General features: G+C 46.9%; 1 protein-coding gene across 1 annotated transcript in view; it reads left to right on the top strand.

The window, feature by feature from the left end:
* The window catches only part of COL22A1 (collagen type XXII alpha 1 chain), a 624908-nt gene that overhangs the window by 462860 nt on the left and 147152 nt on the right, over positions 1 to 14896 (top strand). The gene's annotated exons all lie outside the window — the stretch shown is intronic.

The following is a 14896-nucleotide window of genomic DNA, read 5'->3' as shown; positions in this document are numbered from 1 at the left end:
TGGGATCAGTGAAAGAGGTGGTGTAGAGGGGGGTGATCAGTGGCAGCGGTTGTGGTGGTGAGGGGGGTGGCACGTGGAAGTGGTGGTGAGGGGGAAGGGATCAGTGGCAGCTGAGGTGGGATGGGTTGAGTGGCAGCGGTGGTGGGGAAAAAAGGTGGGATCAGTGGCAGCAGAGGTGGTGAAGAGGGTGGGATCAGTGGCAGTGGTAGTGGTGGTGAAGGGGTGGGATTAGTGGCAGCGGTGGTGGTGATGAAGGGGGTGGCCAGTGGCAGCAGTGGTGGTGGTGAGGTGTGTGGGATCAGTGGCAGCTGTGGGAGGATGGAATGAGTAGCAGTGGTGGTGGGAAAAAGAGGTGGGATGAGTGGCAGTGGTGGTGGTGAGGGGGGTGATCAATGGCAGCGGTGGTGGTGAGGGGGGTGGGGTGGGATCAGTGGCAGCGGTGGTGGTGGTGAGGGAGGCTGAAATCAGTGGCAGCGGTGGTGGTGGCGAGGGGGGTGGGATTAGTGGTAGCGGTGGTGGTGAGGGGTGGCACCAGTGGCAGTGAGGGGGGGTGGGATTAGTGGCAGCGGTGGTGGTGAGGGGCATGAAATTAGTGGCAGCGGTGGTGGTGAGTGGGGTGGCAGCAGTGGCAGTGAGGGGGGAGGTGAAATTAGTGGCAGCAGTGGTGAGTGGAGGGGAGTGGCAGAAGTGGCAGTGAGAGAGGTGGGATTAGTGGCTGCAGTGGTGGTGGTGAAGGGGGTGGGATTAGTAGAAGCGGTGGTGGTGATGAGGGGGTGATTAGTGGCAGCGGTGGTGGTGAAGGTGGTGGGATTAATGACAGTGGTGAGGGGGGTGGCAGCAGTGGCAGTGGGGGGGGGATTAGTGGCAGCGGTGGTGGTGAGGGGGTGGCACCAGTGGTAGTGCAGGAGGGTTGGGATTGGTGGCAGTGGTGGTGCCATCCACCCCCCACCACCAACACAGATCTCATCTCTATCCCCCATCACCTCTGTTATAGAGGTGATGCGTATTAGATCTGTTGTGGGGGGGGGGGGTGATCAGTAAGAGGCAGAGGTGCTGGACGATGGAAGTTTTTCACTAACTTGGTCTAGTCGATTCCCCTTCAGTGTTCATGTGCCTCCAGGGATGTGTCACCGGGTCTCCTTGCAGAGCAGAGCTCCTCCCCCTTTCACTCTATTGGTGTCAGCTGGTCAGCTGACTCTGTCAGTGCCCACCTCTGCACATAGATCGGCTTCATTCTCTCTTTGGAGAGGATAGGCGAGGTGGTCCAGGCTCTAACGATATGGTATAAAATACACCTAAAGTGTATAAAGCTGCGCTCACCTAAAGTGCACTAAGTGTTTAGTAAATTGATTGAATATATGGGAATTAATATATTCTTAAATATAAAGTGCATAATCAAAATATAAAGTGCATCAACAGATAAATAAAGGGATTAGGAATAATCCCATACAAAGTGCATCAACAATAAGTAAATGAGTGAATCATGGAAAAAGTCCCAAACACCAGCAAACATTAAATGGTGCAGTCTCCGAAGGATGATTCTTCCTCATGAAAAACAAATCTTCACTCCCTTCACCACATGGACACCCAGTGTGTGGGAATGCTTACCAGAGGGCACCGACCCCTTGATTATAGGGGGTCAGTGCAAGCAGGGTTGTGACACAATAGTCAGAATCCAGAGTGAATCTGAGCCCTCCTGAAGGATCCACCTTACAATTGCCAGTATATCAGAAATTACTGCACACTCCGCCGCCAACCTCACGCTCCTGTTTCAGTAGACTGTCCTGGCGTGCTGCTTTCTTGACGTCCTGTTCCTATGGACATATCTAAAGATATGGTGCTGCTTAGCTCGGCCTCCCCTCAGCGGCCAGCCGTACGCCCCCCCCCCCGCACGACGGAATGGACCCCTAAACAGCAGCACAGCCAGAAGGGGTGAGCCCCTCACGGGTGGGAGAACAGCGGCGGGCGGGCCCCCCTTCAGTGGCAGAACTCCAGGGCCCAGTCGCAGGTGCGACTGCTGTGCCCCTGGTAGTTCCTCCACTGCCTACAGTCTAGCACGGAGGTGGAAACATTATGCTTTGGGACTGTTTCTCTGCTATAGGTACAGACCGACTTTGCTGCATTGAGAGACCAATAGATGGGCCCATGCAGTGGTGTATTTTGGTTTTGTGCTGCCCTAGGCGAGACTAAGACTGGGCGCCCCCTCTCCCACTTCTATGTAAATTTTCCAAACCCTTTCCTGTTTAACGGATGCGCCTCCCCTCCACAATTGAAGGACTACACGTCCAAACAAGAACCCCTGAGATCTCGAGAAGGGGGTGGGCGGGATAAGGGGGTGGGTAAGGGAGGGTGAGGGGGGAGAGAGAGAGGGAGAGGGAAGGGGGGGAGGCAATGGGGGGCGATGGGGGCAGGGCGTCACAGCCTTGACATCACTGGTTGCTAGACGCCTGGTGGCTCTAGCAACCAGTAGCCAATAGAGTCTCAGGTGGAGGCGGGGATGGCTATTTTGCCGCTCCCCCCCCTGCATAGTGCTGCCCTAGGCCTGGGCCTTGTCGGCCTAGGCCAAAATACAGCACTGGGCCCATGTATGGCAAAATCTTGGATGAGAACCTTCTTCCCTCAACCAGAACACTAAAGATGGGTCATAGATGGGCCTTTCAGCATGACAATGACCCATTCCATACCACCAAGGCAACAAAAGAGTGGCTCAAGAAGAAGCAAATGACGTAGCCTTGCCAGTCTCCAGACCTTAATCCTATAGAAAATGTTTAAAGGGAGCTGAAATTTTGAGTTGCCAAGCGACAGCCAAGAAACCTTAAGGATTTAGAGAAGATGTGAAAAAAGAGTGGACCAAAATCCCTCCTGAGATGTGTACAAACCTGGTCACCAACTATAAGAAACGTCTTACCTCTGTGCTGCCAACAAGGATTTCTCCACCAAGTGGGGATCAAATACGTATTTTACTCACTGAACTGCAACTCAATTTATAACATTTGTATCCTGTTTTTTTCTGGATTTTTGGTTGATATTCTGTCTCTTTTAATTTTAAATACTCCAATGATAAAAATTATAGACCCTTCATTTCTTTGTAAGTAGGCAAATGTACAAAATCTGCAGGGGATCAAATAATTATTTTCCCCACTGTACAAGTGGCAATGGCATTCGCCTGCATTCACCATTATGGCCAGAAGGTGGTGCCAGCTGATGCACAATATTCATTCTATGGGTCACAGTCTCACCCACATTACGTCGGTTGAAGTAGATGCTTTTCTAACCGTCTTTGTAGCAATGGTATTACTTAGGAAAATGTGACCTTGCCACTATTATTCCGTATCTGGGCAGCATAACGACGTTGTGAATGAAATGCACCAGCTCAGCACTTTCTGCACACAGAGCGATCACGTCGGCTCCATCACTTTGCATGACAGTAGCTTCTCATTGCAACGCTTGTATTAGAATCTGCTCCTGAAAGAGGGCCCTCCGGGGAGACAGATAAATAAGTCAGTGGTAATAAAACCTGTCAGATCCATACATCCAATCTACCTGCCCTTTTTATTATCGTGATGAAAAATCCCCGTCATCCGCCAGTCACATGGTCCCCTGGGTACGCATATTTCAGTCATAGGCCAGCTTTGCTTTTCCATATCCCATTCTTTGTCCTGTCGGCGGTGCGTGCTTCATTATTTGAGTATATGTAAAGGGAACCTCTCAGAACGGAGATATGGAAGCCACCACTGCTTATTTATTGTAATCAATGCAAGCTCAATCTCAGGGCTGGGACAAGGGGTGGGCAGGAGGGGTGCTGCGGTATCATGTGAGGTGGGGGGCACCATGAGGAGATTGGGGGAAAGGAGTTTGTGCTGGGAGGGAGAATTTGGGAGGACAGCAGGGGGTAAGAATTGTTCTAGGAGGGGAAATTTGCGGAGTGAGAGTGGTGATTTGTGCTGAAAAGGGGTGCTGGGGAAAGAGGTGTTGTGCTAGGAGGGGGGATTTGTGCTAGAAAAGGTAATAAGGTGGGGTGTGGGGGGGTGGGGGGATTTGTGCTAAGAGGGGAATTATTTTGGAGGGTGGAGGATTTGTACTAGTAGAGATGATTGGGGGGGGGGTATTTGAGCTAGGAGGAGAAAATTGGGGGGGGGGGGGTTGCTAGGAGGGAGGATGTGGAGCAGCAGGGAGGATTTATGCTCAGAGGGGAAATTTGAGGGATAGAGGATAGGAGGGGAAAGTTTTTTTTTTTTTTTTTTGGGGGGGGGGGATTTGTGCTAGGAGCATATGGGGAGAGAGAGAGGATTTGAACTAGGGGGAAAAAAGGTTGTGCCAAGTGGGGGGATTTCAGCAGGGGGCAGATTTGTACTGGGAGGAAGGGGGAATTAATGCTTAGGAGGCCAGCATGCCGCTTAGTGCTCATTTTTTTTTTTGGGGGGGGGGGATTTTTGCTGCTGGCATATAATCATACATTTAGGGGGGGGGGGTGCAATTTGGCATGTTCACCCTGGGCTCTGGATGACCTTGTCCCAATCTCCTCTATGCTGATTTGTACAGTAAGCATGTTCCAGTTGCTCCAGTTTACAATGGAAGGATTGGTGGACTTGAGTGGAACAAGTAAAAAGTACACAAATTTCCAAGCACTCTGTGTGCAGCTATACCGTGACATCAAGGCTCCCCCTGAAAAGTGTAAATCTACGTCAGCCTAGGGGAGCATCAAAAGAAAAGCTGGTCAAAGTCTTTAGAAAGCAGCCACAGCCTGAGTAGAAAAGCCTGGACTCTGCCAGCATGCTACAGAGAAGCAGTGGTCTCTCTGCAGAGGCCCACCCATGTGTGTGGGGCTTAAGGCACCCTAGTGGGGACACTTTGGAACTGCACTCACTGATGCCTGAATCATAGGCAGGAGCTGCAGTCATGTGAAATGTAACATTCACCAGGTCTGGAGCGGAAGATTTTACCCACTTAATGACCAGGACATTTTGTGCGATTCGGCACTGCGTTATTTTAACGGACAATTGCGCAGTCGTATGACGCTGTACCCAAATAAAATTGACGTCCTTTTTTCCCCACAGATAGAGCTTTCTTTTGGGGGTATTTGATCACCTCTGGAATTTTTATTTTTTGCGCTATAAACAAAAAAATAGTGACAATTCTGAAAAAAAAAAAAAAAAACAATATTTTTCACTTTCTGCTATATAACATTCCCCCAAAAAATGTCAGAATCAAAATTTTTCATCCTTTCAGGCCAGTTTGTATTCTGCTACATATGTTTGGTAAAAAAAATTAGCAATAAGTGTATTTTGAGGGAGGGAGGGTGGCAGCGGCCTCCTCCTCTGTATTGGTGGCACGTGGTCACAGGTGGTCGGTCTGGAGACCAGAGGCAAGGAACTGAACCCAGAGGTCCAGGAGAACTGACTGGAGTTGTAGAGACACTGGAGACCCTCGAAAAACAGTATCATGAGTACAGGGTATCATGTCTAGGGGCCTGACCTGAGGAGGGCCACCCCGGTGTAGGATAGTCAGAGGACGGGTGTCAGTCTGTGGCGTGAAAGGGGATACTAGGCGAGTATCCCGAAGATAATCTTCCTGATCTAGTAATCTATACTGAGACTTAATCCTAATTCATCTAGTGGCAAGGTGAATCCTGCATCTTCAGACAGGAGTCCTCACCCATTGTGAATAGCTCAAGTTGGGGTATCCCACTCTTCCCTTCCCCCATCCCTAATTTAAATAAAACCACAAAACCAACTACATCCCCTAGACTGTTTATTCACTGAGCCAAAGAGTGAAGAATTAAATTGTGTATGCTGCAGTTGCTAAAGGTAACCCAGGGGGATCCCAAAGTGAAGAATTCAGCAGTCCTCTAGGGGGCAGTGCTACACAAATCTAAATTAAACAATTTTTTTTTTTTAGTTCACATTAGCTGTGATTTTGAAATTATGTGACTTCATCTGAAATCACACGATTTCAAAGCCGCATGTCAGTGCAAGTTCGGGTGCGAATTGGAAGACATCTGTGGAGCTTCATGCACAGATGTCTACCCAAGTCGTACCTGAAATCACTTTGCTCTTGCTAGAGACTTGCCACGCAAATTTGCTACAAATTGGAAAAGTGTCAACTAGAACTCGTGCTTCAAGTGTTCTGCAAGTTTACAACCTGCCAGTGAAAATGTGCAGCAAGTTAACAAGACTTACAGTGGGTACGGAAAGTATTCAGACCCCCTTAAATTTTTCACTCTTTGTTATATTGCAGCCATTTGCTAAAATCATTTAAGTTCATTCTTCTTCCTCATGAATGTACACACAGCACCCCATACTGACAGAAAAACACAGAATTGTTGACATTGTTGCAGATTTATTAAAAAAGAAAAACTGAAATATCACATGGTCCTAAGTATTCAGACCCTTTGCTCAGTATTTAGTAGAAGCCCCCTTTTGATCTAATACAGCCAGGAGTCTTTTTGGGAAAGATGCAACAAGTCTTTCACACCTGGATTTGGGGATCCTCTGCCATTCCTCCTTGCAGATCCTCTCCAGTTCTGTCAGGTTGGATGGTAAACGTTGGTGGACAGCCATTTTTAGGTCTCTCCAGAGATGCTCAATTGGGTTTAAGTCAGGGCTCTGGCTGGGCCATTCAAGAACAGTCACGGAAATGTTGTGAAGCCACTCCTTCGTTATTTTAGCTGTGTGCTTAGGGTCATTGTCTTGTTGGAAGGTAAACCTTCGGCCCAGTCTGAGGTCCAGAGCACTCTGGAGAAGGTTTTTGTCCAGGATATCCCTGTACTTGGCCGCATTCATCTTTCCCTCGATTGCAACCAGTCGTCCTGTCCCTGCAGCTGAAAAACACCCCCACAGCATGATGCTGCCACCACCATGCTTCACTGTTGGGACTGTATTGGACAGGTGATGAGCAGTACCTGGTTTTCTCCACACATACCGCTTAGAATTAAGGCCAAAAAGTTCTATTTTGGTCTCATCAGACCAGAGAATCTTATTTCTCACCATCTTGGAGTCCTTCAGGTGTTTTTTAGCAAACTCCATGCGGGCTTTCATGTGTCTTACACTGAGGAGAGGCTTCCGTCGGGCCACTCTGCCATAAAGCCCCGACTGGTGGAGGGCTGCAGTGATGGTTGACTTTCTACAACTTTCTCCCATCTCCTGACTGCATCTCTGGAGCTCAGCCACAGTGATCTTTGGGTTCTTCTTTACCTCTCTCACCAAGGCTCTTCTCCCCCGATAGCTCAGTTTGGCCGGACGGCCAGCTCTAGGAAGGGTTCTGGTCGTCCCAAACGTCTTCCATTTGAGGATTATGGAGGCCACTGTGCTCTTAGGAACCTTAAGTGCAGCAGAAATCTTTTTGTAACCTTGGCCAGATCTGTGCCTTGCCACAATTCTGTCTCTGAGCTCTTCAGGCAGTTCCTTTGACCTCATGATTCTCATTTGCTCTGACATGCATTGTGATCTGGAAGGTCTTATATAGACAGGTGTGTGGCTTTCCTAATCAAGTCCAATCAGTATAATCAAACACAGCTGGACTCAAATGAAGGTGTAGAACCATCTCAAGGATGATCAGAAGAAATGGAAAGCACCTGAGTTAAATATATGAGTGTCACAGCAAAGGGTCTGAATACTTAGGACCATGTGATATTTCAGTTTTTCTTTTTTAATAAATCTGCAACAATGTCAACAATTCTGTGTTTTTCTGTCAGTATGGGGTGCTATGTGTACATTCATGAGGAAGAAGAATGAACTTAAATGATTTTAGCAAATTGCTGCAATATAACAAAGAGTGAAAAATTTAAGGGGGTCTGAATACTTTCCGTACCCACTGTACACTTCAACACTGCCACAAATTTGTGGCAAGTCATCCTTGCGATCTAGGATGCGGCACCGCAATGTCGGCATTGCACCGATTTGAACAGTGCGATTGCCAGCAATAGAATGCAACCTGTCATCGAATTTGACCTGTGAAATCGCATTAAAAGTCACTTCAATGTGAATGAGGGCTTAAACCCTTCGCTACCAAAGCCACTTTTTTTTTTGCACCTTTTAGGACTGAAGATTAGGTAAACCCCTCTCCAAACATACATTATCTGAAAGCAGAGACAAATGATATTAGCGTATATAAATCAAACAGTGTAGCGCACTAATAAATAACTATATAAAAAAAGTTAATTGAGAAAGTTCATATATGTGAGTGTCCAAAACAAAAATCATAGGCGTCAGATCCGTCAATGGTAGGGGCGACAATAAATCGTGAAACACCGCCACCACCAGGAAGATTGGACACTCACCAGATGACTTTGGTACCGTTACAGTAGCACAAAGGCCTCAAACATAACAAGCCGGGGATTTCTCTGGATGCCACAGGAATAGAAACGAAAAACCTCAGCTGAATTGCCACAACTATATCTCAACTAGGAATAAAGTAGCTCAGCCCCAAGCCCAGAAATAAAGTCATCGTAAAGTATCTTAATTAAGGCACATCAAATAAAAACAGCAGAAAAATGCATATAACTCCCATAGAGCGATGCTGGCGACCCGGAATCACACAGCAATCAAATGACAAATAGTTTTTCCGACGTGTTTCGTCCTAATGGAGGTGGAATTAAAAACAAAATTTTGCATTAAAATTGGCAAAAGCGCGAGTGAAATTTTAGCTCTGACAGAGGCTTACGGTGAACATTCCATGAAGAGTTCAAGTGTTCTTGAATGGCATTGGTGGTTTAACCACTTGCCGACCAGCCGCCATAGTTTTGCTGTGGCAGGCCGGCTCTATTGCGCAAAACGACGTACCTGTATGAGGCGTCATGTAATAGACAGTGGGGGCATGCACATCCGGTGGATGCAATGTCTGCTGGCCACCCGCGATCACTCCCCATAGAGACAGATGTAAACAAGGCAGACCGCCGTTCTGTCACAGATGAACACAGGGATCTTGTGTTCCTACTATTTAGGAACACAGGTCTCTGTGTTCATCTATTGAGTTCATCCCCTCACCGTTAGAAAGCACCCCCTAGGAGCACACATAACCCTTTGATCACCCCTGGTGTTAACCCCTTCCCTGCCAGTGTCATTAGTACAGTGGCAATGCATATTTTTAACACCGATTACTGTAGTAATGTCACTGGTCCCCTCAAAAGTATCAGTTAGGGGTCCGATCTGTCCGCTGCAATGTCGCAGTCCAGCTAAAAATCACTGATCGCCGCCATTACTAGAAAAAAAAATATTAAAAAAATTAAATTGACATAAATCTTTCCCCTAGTTTGTAGGTGCAAACCAATCAAAATACGCTTATTGGGATTTTTCTCTACCAAAAAATATGTAGCAGAATACATATTGGCCTTAATTAATAAAAAAATGTAATTTTTTTTAAAAAAAATTTATTGGATATGTTTTATAGCAGAAAGTAAATATTGTTTTTTTTTTTTTTTCAGAATTGTCACTTTTTTTTTATTTATAAAAATCGCACAGGTGATCAAACACCACCAAAAGAAAGCTCTATTTATGGGGGAAAAAAGGACAGTTAGGGGTTCAATCTGTCTGCTGAAATATCGCAGTCCCGCTAAAAATCGCTGATCGCCAGCATTACTAGTAAAAAAAAATAAAATAAAAAAAAAAAAAAAATCTTTACCCTACATTGTCGATGCGATAAATTTTGCGCAAACCGATCAAAATTATTAGGTTTTTTTTTTTACCAAAAATATGTTGCAGGATTCCAATTGGCCTAAAATGGTGAAAACATTTGATTTTTGATTTTTTTTTATTTATTGGGAATGTTATATAACAGAATGTGAAAAATATTGTTTTTTTTTTTTTTTCAGAATTGTTGCTCTTTTTTTGTTTATAGCACAAAAAATAAAAATCGCACAGGTGATCAAATACCACCAAAAGACCCTACATTGTAGACGCAATAACTTTTGCGCAAACTGATCAAAACACATTTATTGGGATTTTTTTTTACCGAAAATATGTAACAGAATACAAATTGGCCAAAAATGATGAAAAAAATTGATTTTTACATTTTTTTTATTGGAAATGTTATATAGCAGAATGTGAGAAGTATTGTTTTTTTTTTCAGAATTGTCGCTCTTTTTTTTGTTTATAGCGCAACAAATAAAAATTGCACAGGTGATAAAATACGACCAAAAGAAAGATCTATTTGTGAGAAGAAAAGGACATCAATTTTATTTAGGTACAGCTTGCATGACTGCGCGATTGTCCGTTAAAGCAACGCAGTGCCAAATCACAAAATATGGCCTGGTCATAAATGGCGCAAATCCTTCCGGTCCAGAAGTGGTTATAGCGCAAAAAATAAAAATCGCACAGGTGATCAAAAACCACCAAAAGAAAGCTCTATTTGTGGGGAAAAAAAGGATATCAATTTTATTTGGGTGCAGTGTTGTACACAATTGTCAGTTAAAATAATGCAGTGCCGAATCGCAAAAAAAATGGCCTGGTCATGAAGTGGGAAAATCTTCCGGTCCAGAAGTGGCTAAAGTGTAACTAAAGTTCCAGTGTTACATGCTGTGAGCATGCTTTTTTATTGCAGAAGAGACATGCACCTACCTGCCTGATCCCAGCGATCCTCAGACTGTACACTGAGCTGTGCATGTGCAGCTCAGCTTGCAGCGGCCTGTTAGATCCCTGGGTGCTGGGAGGACTAACTCCTGCGCAGGAGAAGCTTCATCCTGCGCCAGCCAGAGAGCATGGCGAACAAAAGGCACACAGAAGATGTTGGCGCCGGCGAGGGACTGTTGTGTGATAACCCTTTCATGTCGCTATAACCATAAATGATGGCCCTAGAATTCTTCATTTCATTCTGGCTTTTGCAGCAAAATGTAATGTGTAACACAAATGGCATTTTGTGTGTAGGCCCCCCTGACGCAAGCGTTAATGTTCATAGAACACCCTCGGGCACCGCCCACATACACGCCCAGCACGCCATTGCATTTCCCATTGATTCACTGGAATTGTAGTTCTAAATTACCCCCAAGTAATGACATCAGATGTGATCGCTGCGCCTCCATAGATCCTTCCTAGGCATCCAGTACAAATTTATCGAGTAAATGATGACGTCACAAGGGAGAAAAACCAAGATTACAGAAAAAGTAAAACAAAACAGTTGTAGCATTTTGGATGTGAGTGGGAAGAGATGGTTAGAGGTGTAGGGTTGGTTGGATCCTGCAGTTCAGCTTTAATATTCATCAAGGACTCCGCTCGGTGCGTTTCATCATTCTCGGGAAGCAGTAAAACCTTTGTGAACGTGGATGGTGTGCTGAGGACGCTGGACTGAGCAATGCCCCATCGCATTCACACCAGTAACAAATTACTTTTATTGCTATACTAAGAAGACTGCAGAGGACTGAAAAATGCTCCGCAGCTTTATTACCCGCCTCGTTTTCCTCCAGGGGCCCTTTTTAAAGATGCTGAGTAATGAAGATTTCTTTAAATCTGAACTCCAGGCAAAAAGCCAGATATACAGTTAACATAAAATATATTGGAGCTGTTTTTTCTGCCAAAGGATTTGATTTTCTGCCCAACTGGTCCTGAAATTTGCACAGCCCTATTAGAATGTACAGCCAGCTTTATGACCCGAAACAGCTAAGTAACCTCCACCTGCAACCTGTGATTGAAGAGTCAGTTCAGTGAGCCTGTAACTCTGCCAGGCATGGGAAAAGCCCATGTTTTGTTTTAAAGTGGGTTTTATAAACTGTTTTACACATCCTTCCCTTTCCATTTTTCTTTACCTTACACTCCTTTTCTTTCATTCTCTCTCCTCTTCTATTCTTTACCGATCCTCTCCCTTCCTTCTCCTCCTATCTTCAACACCCCTCCCCTTCTCTCCTCTCCTCTCTACTCCTTCAACACCCCTCCCCTTCTCTCTCCTCTCTTCTCCTCTCCTCTCACACCCCTCCCATTCTCTCCTCTCTTCAACACCCCTCCCCTTCTCTCCTATCTTCAACACCCCTCCCCTTCTCTCCTCTCCTCTCTACTCCTTCAACACCCCTCCCTTTCTCTCTCCTCTCTTCTCCTCTCCTCTTCTCTCAAACCCATCCCATTCTCTCCTCTCTTCTAGCACCCCTCCCCTTCTCTCCTATCTTCTCCTTCAACACCCTTCCCCTTCTCTCCTATCTTCTACTTCAACACCCCTCCCCTTCTCTCCTCTCTTCTCCTTCAACACCCATCCCCTTCTCCCTCCTCTCTTCTCCTCTCCTCTCGCACCCCTCCCATTCTCTCTTCTCTTCTCCTTCAACACCCCTCCCCTTCTCCCTCCTCTCTTCTCCTCTCCTCTCGCACCCCTCTTATTCTCTCTTCTCTTCTCCTTTAACACCCCTCCCCTTCTCTCTCCTCTTCTCTCCTCTTGCACCATTCCCATTCTCTCCTCTCCTCTATCACCCCTCCCCCTCTCTCCTCTCTTCTCCTTTAACACCCCTCCCCTTCTCTCTCCTCTTCTCTCCTCTCGCACCCCTCCCATTCTCTCCTCTCCTCTAGCACCCCTCCCCTTCTCTCCTCTCTTCTCCTTCAACACCCCTCCCCTTCTCTCTTCTCTCCTCTCCTCCCTGCACCCCTTCCATTCTCCCCTCTACTCTAGCACCCCTCCCCTTTTTTCCTCTCTTCTCCTTCAACACCTCTCCCCTTCTCTCCTCTCCTCCTACTCCACTCTCTCTCCTCTCCCCTCCTCTCCTCTAGCGCCCCTCCCCTTCTCTCCTCTCCTCCCACTCCACTCTCTCTCCTCTCCCCTCCTCTCCTCTCGCACCCCTCCCATTCTCTCCTCTCCTCTAGCACCCCTCCCCTTCTCTCCTCTCTTCTGCTTCAATTCCCCTCTCCCTCTCTCCTCTCTTCTCCTTCAACACCCTTCCCCTTCTCTCCTCTCTTCTCCTTCAACACCTCTCCCCTTCTCTCTTCTTTCCTCTCCTCCCTGCACCCCTTCCATTCTCCCCTCTACTCTAGCACCCCTCCCCCTTTTTCCTCTCTTCTCCTTCAACACCCCTCCCCTTCTCTCCTCTCCTCCCACTCCACTCTCTCTCCTCTCCCCTCCTCTCCTCTCGCGCCCCTCCCCTTCTCTCCTCTCCTCCCACTCCACTCTCTCTACTCTCCCCTCCTCTCCTCTCGCACCCCTCTCATTCTCTCCTCTCCTCTAGCACCCCTCCCCTTCTTTCCTCTTTTTTCCTTCAAAACCCCTCTCCTCTCTTCTCTTCTCTCCTCTCCTCTATCACCCTTTCTCTCCTCTCTTCTGCTTCAATACCCCTCTCCATCCTTCCCCTCTTCTCCTTCAGCACCCCTCCCTTTCTCTCTTCTCTCCTCTCCTCTCTCAACCCTCCCGTTCTCCCCTCTACTCTAGCACCCCTCCCCTTCTTTCCTCTCTTCTCCTTCAACACCCCTCTCCTTCTCTCTTCTCTCCTCTTCTCCCACTCCTCCCATTCTCTCCTCTCCTCCCTTTTCCTCTCCTCTCATCCTCCCCCCCCCCATTCTCTCCTCTCCTTTAGCACCCCTCTCCTATCTTTTCCTGTCTCCTCTCTCCCCTTCACTAGTCTCCTCTCTTCTCCTCCTCTCTTTCTCTCTCTCCTCTCCTCTCTGTTCTCCTCTCTCTGTTCTCTTCTCGCTCCTCTGTTTTATCTTTCTCCTGTCCTCTCTCCTTTCTCTCCTCCTCTCTCTCCTCTCCTTTAGACCCCCTTCCTTTCCTCCAGCACTGGGTCAATGACAAGTACCACCATTATCGAAAAAAGAGAGTCATATTCTCTTTACTCCTGTACAAGCTCCTGTCTTGTACAGAAATTGCTTACTTCAACTTCATCGCACATTGTCCCTTAAATATCCCTTTCATTTGTTAGATTTCAGATCTTTCAATCATAAGCCGAGGCAGGAAAGTGTAAGCTACCATCACAGAGAGTTCTATTTCTGTTTGTACTGCAGTTTGAATTTGGTACAGAGATGCCTAAGGCTATGTTCACATTTAGGCACAGCGGATCACGGGCAGAATCACCGCGATTCTGTCTGCCCACTATCCGGAAATCATTGCAAATCGCGGGACACCTGTGCGATGCCCCTGATTTGCAATGGCACCCCAAACGCTGTGCGATGTTGCGTCGATTTCCGCCTGCCGAATCGCGGTAACATCACGCAAACAAAATCGCGGGACGCATGACGCACAAAAAAGGTACAAGTGCCATTGCAAATCACGGGCATTGCACACGCATCCCACGATTTGCAATGATTTCCAGATCGCGGGCAGAATCGCGGTGATTCTGCCTGTGATCCACTGCGCCCACATGTGAACGTAGCCTTATACTACACAAGTGAAATGAGTTCTAGGTGTGTGAGTCTCTCAGGCTCCATTCACACTTGTACGACTTCAAAGTTGTGCTGACTTTGGAGTGCAACTTTGGTGCAACTTTGAATGTGTGCAACTTGGAATATGACTTTGGCTTTGACCAGTGAAAATGGACAACTGTTGCACACAAGTTGCATTGTATAACATTCAGGTATGACTTTCTTTTAACTTCTAAGGGTTAATATTGAAGTCTATGGCCCTCAAGTTGTATGAAAGTTGAACCAAAGTAGTGCAGGAACTACTTTGAAGTTGCTACAACCTTAACCACTTGCCGACCAGCCGCGATTGTAGGGGCCCATCCGCCAGAGGGGAAGCTGATCTGCGGGGCCAGCGGCCGCAATTGCCGCTGAGAACCTGCGATCGCTCCCCGTGTAAACACAGCAGACTGCTGTTCTGTCAGCAATGAACACAGGGATCCTCCTATTTAGCAACACAGATCCCTGTGTTCCTTACATAAGTCCATCCCCCACACAGTTAGAAAACACCCCCTAGGGACACATTTAACCCTTTTATCGCCCCTGGTGTTATCCCCTTCCCTGCCAGTGTCATTAGTACAGTAACAGTGCATATTTTTAGC

Source organism: Pelophylax lessonae (genome assembly GCF_965119305.1).
Source record: "Pelophylax lessonae genome assembly, chromosome: 5".
In the NCBI taxonomy this organism is placed as follows: domain Eukaryota; kingdom Metazoa; phylum Chordata; class Amphibia; order Anura; family Ranidae; genus Pelophylax; species Pelophylax lessonae.
The sequence above is the reverse complement of the archived record's forward strand: the minus strand, read 5'-3'. Positions and strand labels throughout refer to the sequence as shown.